The sequence below is a fragment of the Lactuca saligna genome, chromosome 1, assembly GCF_052625555.1.
Source record: "Lactuca saligna cultivar CGN05327 chromosome 1, ASM5262555v1, whole genome shotgun sequence".
NCBI classification, from domain to species: domain Eukaryota; kingdom Viridiplantae; phylum Streptophyta; class Magnoliopsida; order Asterales; family Asteraceae; genus Lactuca; species Lactuca saligna.
In genome coordinates this window covers 58,982,668-58,989,537 of record NC_136417.1, presented here as the reverse complement: position 1 = coordinate 58,989,537, position 6,870 = coordinate 58,982,668, and the positions used below count along the sequence as shown (strand labels likewise).

General features: G+C 37.5%; 1 long non-coding RNA gene across 1 annotated transcript; it reads right to left on the bottom strand.

The window, feature by feature from the left end:
• Window positions 1–1,385: 1,385 nt before the first annotated feature.
• On the bottom strand, window positions 1,386–4,010 carry LOC145037091 (uncharacterized). The gene is made up of 2 exons (XR_013678633.1): window positions 3,322–4,010; window positions 1,386–3,207 (listed from the first exon to the last, which is right to left on the bottom strand). It is a non-coding gene; the product is annotated as an uncharacterized LOC145037091 (long non-coding RNA).
• Window positions 4,011–6,870: the final 2,860 nt, after the last annotated feature.

Sequence of the window (6,870 nt, the reverse complement as noted above, 5' to 3'; positions counted from 1 at the left end):
GGGTTAAAATAGGGCTTAGAGAGGGTATCAGGAGTGGCAGAGTAAGAGAATAGCAACCAAAATCGGCTGCCCTTCGATTTCTATTTATAGGGCTGAAATACTGAATTCACGTCGTGAAATCTCAAAATTCACGTCGTGAGTTTAGTCAGGCAGTCGTCATTGCGTTCGTCATCAGTCCACTTGCTCTGGAAGGCTTCAGAAGGCGTCATTACTGAGTTCACGTCTTGAACATTGTTTTCACGTCGTGAACTCTGACACGTTGTTGGGGTTCGCGCCCCGAACTTCAGAAATTCATAACTTTCGCATACGAACTCCATTTTCGATGTTCTTTATATGCACGCGTAGCTAAAAACATGATCTACACCTTTCATTTAGACTCCATCGGCTAATTTTGACTTTATTTTTATTATATTATTTTTATATTATTTTTAGTAGGTCGGGACAGGAAAACTCCGTTAGAAAATCATAACTCTTTCGTCTGACGTTCGTTTTTGTCTGTCTTTCCGTCGTTGCACTACTATTGATGAGATCTTCAATTCTCATTTAGAAAGTTTTGGCTAAATATCGCTCGATGTCATATTCGAACTTCGGGCTGTCTACTGCTAAGCTGAAACTTCAAAAAATCATAACTTCCTCATACAAAGTTCGATTTGGGCGTTCTTTTTATGTACGCTCTCGGTTTAACGTATTCTATGATTTTCGTTTAGATTACTAAGGCTAGATATTGCTCTATCTTAAATTCGTATTTTACGTCATTCAGTGTCGTGCCGGTTCTGTCGCGAAACTTCGACAGGTCATAACTTCTTCGTTATAACTCGGATTTCAGCATTCTTTATATATTCGGAAACCTCGTCACGACCACCACCACATCCTTCATAGATATCGTCTTTATCTAACATTTCATTTTGACGCTTATTTTTTTATTCTTAATTAAATTAAAACACACAATTAAGCACATAACACATAATACTCAAATAATACACTTCTATTATTTCAAAACGGGTTATAAAGGTTAACCTAGACTATTATATCAACATTAATGACAAGCCTAGAAACACAGGCGTTACACAAATCATATAATTTTAAACTTTAAAATGAAAATAGTTTTATTTTATTTTATTTTATTTTATTTTATTTTTTGATTTTTTATAGTGATTAACTGATAACTTAAAACTATTTGAGATATAACTACCTTTTTGCACGACAAATCATTAAATGTGATAAGTTTTAAGAGGACAACTTTCTAAAATGTTACTATGAATAAAACGTAACCCAGTATACCTATATCTGATATCATTTACGTAACCCAATATACCTATATTCAATATTTTTTTTGGAACCGATGAAATTATATAAAAAACCACTACCTATAAAGCAACAAGGTAGGACAATAACAAAAGAACAAACCCATTATAAAATGTTAAAGGGAGAGCAACACCACTCAGCCCCCTTACAAGTACCAAAATTTCCTTTATTTTTAACCCAACTAAACACCAAAGAAATAATATTGTCCGTGAGTTTGGGATCAAAGACCCTAGAAGAATTAAATAACGTGTCATTCCTCTCTTTCAAAACACATCAAAGGAACCCGTAGAAGATGACAATAATGAGCTTTCTCTTCGTAGGACATCTACCCCAACGAGTCGCAAAAACCAACAAATTGACAACCGAAACAAAGCCCCTATAGGAATACTACACCAACTAAATACCCACTCTAACACTTCCTTAGCAAAAGGGCAGCCGACTAAGAAGTGATTAGTCTCATCGGGACCACTGGAACAAAGATGACAATCCGAACCTACAACAATGATGCCATGACGAAACAACGCCGAAGCTGAAGGAATCCTATCAATATATGCACTCCAAACGAAGCAACTAACTTTAAGGGGCACCATACAAACAGTCAGGTTTGGGACAACAATGGTGAACACGAAGTCTATAACAGTGCGAAGCTCATTGACATGAACCAAGCCATCCGAAGAAAGCTTGCATCTCTAATAATCTGCCACACCATGGCATTGGAAATTCACAAGAAGCCCAGAACTCAGCAGATTTCAAGGGCCCAATAGGGAGTTTCTTCCAAGCACACATGAAACTGCAATTGGGACCAATCCTTTCATTAAAAAAACAAGACTTCCGTTTATCGAGAGCAAAAAGAAAGGGGAAGCGAGATGCAAGAGTCCCATTACCCTCCCAGTTGTCCAACCGGAAGAGAGAGAGTTCGCACTAGAGTTAATTTTAATCTCGAAGATAGAAGATATGTCGATACCCCATCGTTTCAAAGAACAAAACATCATCACAATGTTATACCAGGTCCCCGAAAGCGTTTTCTTACCAAGGAGATGAAGTGGTTTCCCAACACAATTATGTACCCCACTCACCACCTTACACTAAAGAACTGAAGAATCATATTTGAACCTCCATAACCATTTACCGGAAGAGCAATGCTTAACGAAAGGATAGATCCCACACCAAGTCCATCCCGGTCTTTATACGTAAGAAAAGATTTCCAAGAGACCCAATTAATTTTGTTTTTCTCTTCTGACCCGCCCCATAAAAAACGCCACCCCAGTTTCTCCAAAATATCAATAACAAAAGTAGGGGCTTTGAAAATCAAGAGAAAATAAACCAACAAACTTCCAAGAACCGACTTAACAAGGGTAAATCAACCACCGAACGATAAGTGTTTTGCTCTCCATGAGGACAACCTGGTTTGGACACGATCAATTATAGGTTGCCAATTCCTTTTAAGGGACATATGGGCACATACCGACACCCCTAAGTACTTGAAGGGGAACGAACCCATGTCACACCCAAGAATCCAAGCGCAGTTAGCATCTTCCATATCCGAAACACCAATACCATAGACTTGGGATTTATGAAAGTTAACTTTCAGACCCAACGTTTCGTGAAAACACATTAGGATACGAGCTAGATTAGTGAAATTAGTTGTCATCCATCTTCCCAAAAAAGGGTTTCATTAGCGTAGAAATAATGCGAAAGCATGCTTCCACTATTAGGAATCGACATACCCTGTAAAAGAGACTGTTAACTGGAAGATTTCATAACTACATTTAAAACTTTCATCGCTAGAATAAATAATAAGGTGAGAGGGGATCACCTTGCCTAACTCCTTTCGATATGGAGAATTCTTTAGTGGTTGATCCGTTGATATGCACTGACGCATGAGAAGAGCAAAAGGAACCCCTGAATCCAAAAAAACTATTTTACACCAAAACCCATTTAGGACATAACCGAATCTAGATAATTCAAATTAACGGAATCAAATCCTTTATCGAAATCCACCATGAAAAGAAATACCTTTTGTTTATCCTTTTTAGACCAATTACACACTTCATAAACTATCATCAGGCCGCCTAAAATGTTTCGCCCCTCGATAAACACGGTTTGCACATCGCCAACAACCGTCCCAATAATCTGTTTTAGCCTAGACGCAAGAACTTTTGCCAAAATTTTATAAACACTTCCAATTAGACTAATTGGCCAGAAGTCAACAAGAGATAAGGGGTCTTTAACTTTGTGAATAATAGAGATGAAATAGGAATTGCTTCCTCTAGATAGACAACCAAATTGCTCAAAGTGCTTCTTGAACCACATAATATCGTCCTATATCACCGGCCAAAAATGCTTGATAAAGCAAAAGTTAAACTTATTGGGCACCGGCGCTTTCTCACTACCACAACTCCAAACGGCCTCCTTGACTTCATCAAGTTCGAAAGGATTCTCCAAAAAACATCTGTCAAAGTCATATGGATTTGAGAAATTAGAATTAATAAGAGTTGGATGAGGGCTCCTGGACTCAAGAAATGTGCCCTTAAAAAATTTCCAAGTTTCAATCCTAATCGCCTCCACATCGGTGACCCAACACCCTTTGAGCATAATACCATGAATACTATTCCTTATATGTTTTGTTTTGTTGGAGTTATGAAAGTAAGAGGAGTTCTCATCCCCATCACGGATCCATTTGTTTATTATTTCTTGTATGTGTTTAAAACAGTTCCCAGACATTTATTAACATATGCATAGATAGTTTTATTTTATCGTTCACCATTATATCATCAAGCCAAAAAAAAATAAAAATAAAACTCTAAGAATATAGTGTGTATGTGTGAAGTCTAGAACAATAATATGTATTTAAAAAACTTAATAGGTGTTAAAGTGATATAATAAAAATATTTGAGCCAATACCATAACTCACATTTATAAGACTACTAGGTGTATAATATGATAAAAAATATTTACATATATATATAACAATAAATAAATTTTATTTAACAGATATGTAAAAGTGAAAAAAATGATTCATGATAGCGATATGATTTCGTTCTTATCAGTGAAAAAATGCATTGGTAATGGAGAGTGGACTAGATTTTGGAAAGATCAGTGGATTGATGATGATTTGCTAATGAATAAATTTTCAATGTTATTTTTTATTGAAAAAATGGGGATTGTTATCTTAAAGAACGTTATGATGAACGATGGTGGATTTGAAGGTGGAGGCAAAAGGCTAGAGGGGGGGGGGGGGGGGGGGGGGCGAGGGGTAGGAACTTTTCGAGCTCATGCAAATGCTCCTCACTCTTACTGTCCCAAAAATGAATGGAGAGGGTCTATAAATGGTAGTGAAGTTTTTAAGGTAGCTGCGGTGAAAATACATCTTGGCGATTGGTTGTTGGGAAACACGGGGAACGTTATTCACTAACTCGGTGGCAATGTTTTGAATATAATTTTTTAGTTGAACCGGTATGTGTAACATCCTGTTTCGAGAAGTTTCACATTTCTGGACTATGGACAATAAATGGATCAAGTAAAGCCCTTAGACTTCAAGAGAATAGGGTTTAGACCCTATTGGATGTCAATAATATTGGTTATGTGATCCAAGCCCTTGGTTTGTTTTGGAGTCAAAGGGGCAAAACGGAAAAGTGATGTTTCAGACTTCTTGCATGAAATATGGTTTTTTTTTCCGAGAAGTTTTTAGTCCAAGATATTTAGATATAATTGTGGGGATCCTCAACAACTTTCCGTGGATATTAATATCGTCGAAATCAAAGTTGAAACGAAGAATTTATGACCGTTTGAATTTAGGGTAGTGTTGGGTTAAGCCACATACATTGGGCGTACCACGACATCCCTGAGTATGCTGGGTGTACCAGAAGTATGATGGGTATATGTGATCAGTTCCCAAACCCTATTTTCATGGTTTGCACTTTATTTAAGCTCCTTAACTTCTCCAAACCCATTCTATTCTTAGCCTCCACCTCTCCAACATCCTCTCTTGAAACCCTAACCCTAGTTTGAGCCTTGTGAGCAAAAAGAAGGTGTTTTTAAGTGCTTTGAGATTGTTCTTGGTGCACCTTGGAGAAGAAGGAACTTATTGAAGAAGCATTGGTTGCATTGGAGCTTTTAGATCGAGACCTTGTTCAACTTGATCTTTCTTTTGAAGATATAAAGTTTCAATCTTCATGATGAAATTGTTAGATCTAGCTAGTTTTGGGTGTTATGAGCTTTTGGTCACTTGAAGTGCATAAAGTTTAGATCTTGAAAGAATGTTACCTTGTTATGGATAAAGTTGGAGACTTTGTCCGTCTAAACATTATATTGTTTCAGATCTGAAGGTTGGAGACTTGGACTTAATGGATTGAGCTGAAAAGATGCAGTTTTGGTTCCTTTGAGACTTAAAGACTAGATCTTGTTTGTTGGGACCATTCTAATGGATAACGTTGGAAACTTTATCCATTATGGAGCTATTTGGGACCATAAAAATGTGGTCTTGATCATTATTTCCCTTCCATGCATGAGTTACAAGGTTGTAATGGGTTAAGTAGTTAAGGTTTTTAGTGTTAAGCACTTATTGGCCATGTAAGACCATAAAGTTGGAAACTTTATGGTAAAAAACAACATTTAGAGCTAGTATCTGGTTTTGGACGACAAGACTTAACATGTTAAGCTATTTTGAGATGGGCTGCTAACTAGGTGCGTATGCTGGGCGTACGCGGTCTTATCACCGACTCCTTGGTCAAACGGTGTACGCCCCGCATATGAGGTTGGGTCGACTCGGCTGGTTTATTAAGGTTGACCAATTTTGACCAAAGGGTATTTTGGATAATTTGAAATTAGCTTTAGGTTGGGCAATATTTTGAATAATAGGTGTCGAGTAGAGCTAGTTTTCGGAGCATGGATTTATTCTGCTTTTGTTCGGATTGAGATGTGAGTTCTTGTCACTATACTCATAATTCGAAGGCACCAATGCCAGCCCACTAGATTGTGTATCCTGGTTTTAGGAGAGTGATATAATATTATATGACTGATTAGTAGATCTATATGATTATCTATACTTGCTGGTTCTATGTTTATGTTTATTTGTTACATATGTCAACATATTGTAGTTGGGTTGAGGTGGTCTTGCTTTGTGCTGAAGGTCAAGATACCCGAGGCGGTCTGGATAGTCTGTAGGCCCTGCAAGGCGGTCCAGTAATGCCGAAGGCCCGGAGAGTGGTCCAGATAGGCTGTAAGTCCTGTTAGGTGGTCTAGTCAAACCAAAGGCTCCTAGAATGGTCTAGGTAGGCTGTAGGTCATACGAGGCGGCCAAGTCATACTGAAGGCTCATATTTGCATGCTTTGTTTGTTATGTTGTGTGATGGGACCTTGGGGGAACTTATTAAGCTTTGACTTATAGTTTTAGTTTATTGGTTCGGGTGCTTCTAATGATCGCAAGCAAGCGAATGCGTGATCATGCACATCTTCCTGTTTTATGTTATTGGGTCTTAAGAAAACTCTACTTTTGAATAATACTTTTGAATGAATGGTTTTGTAAAAAATTTATGGATGAATTGGGTTGTTTTTGGAAACTTT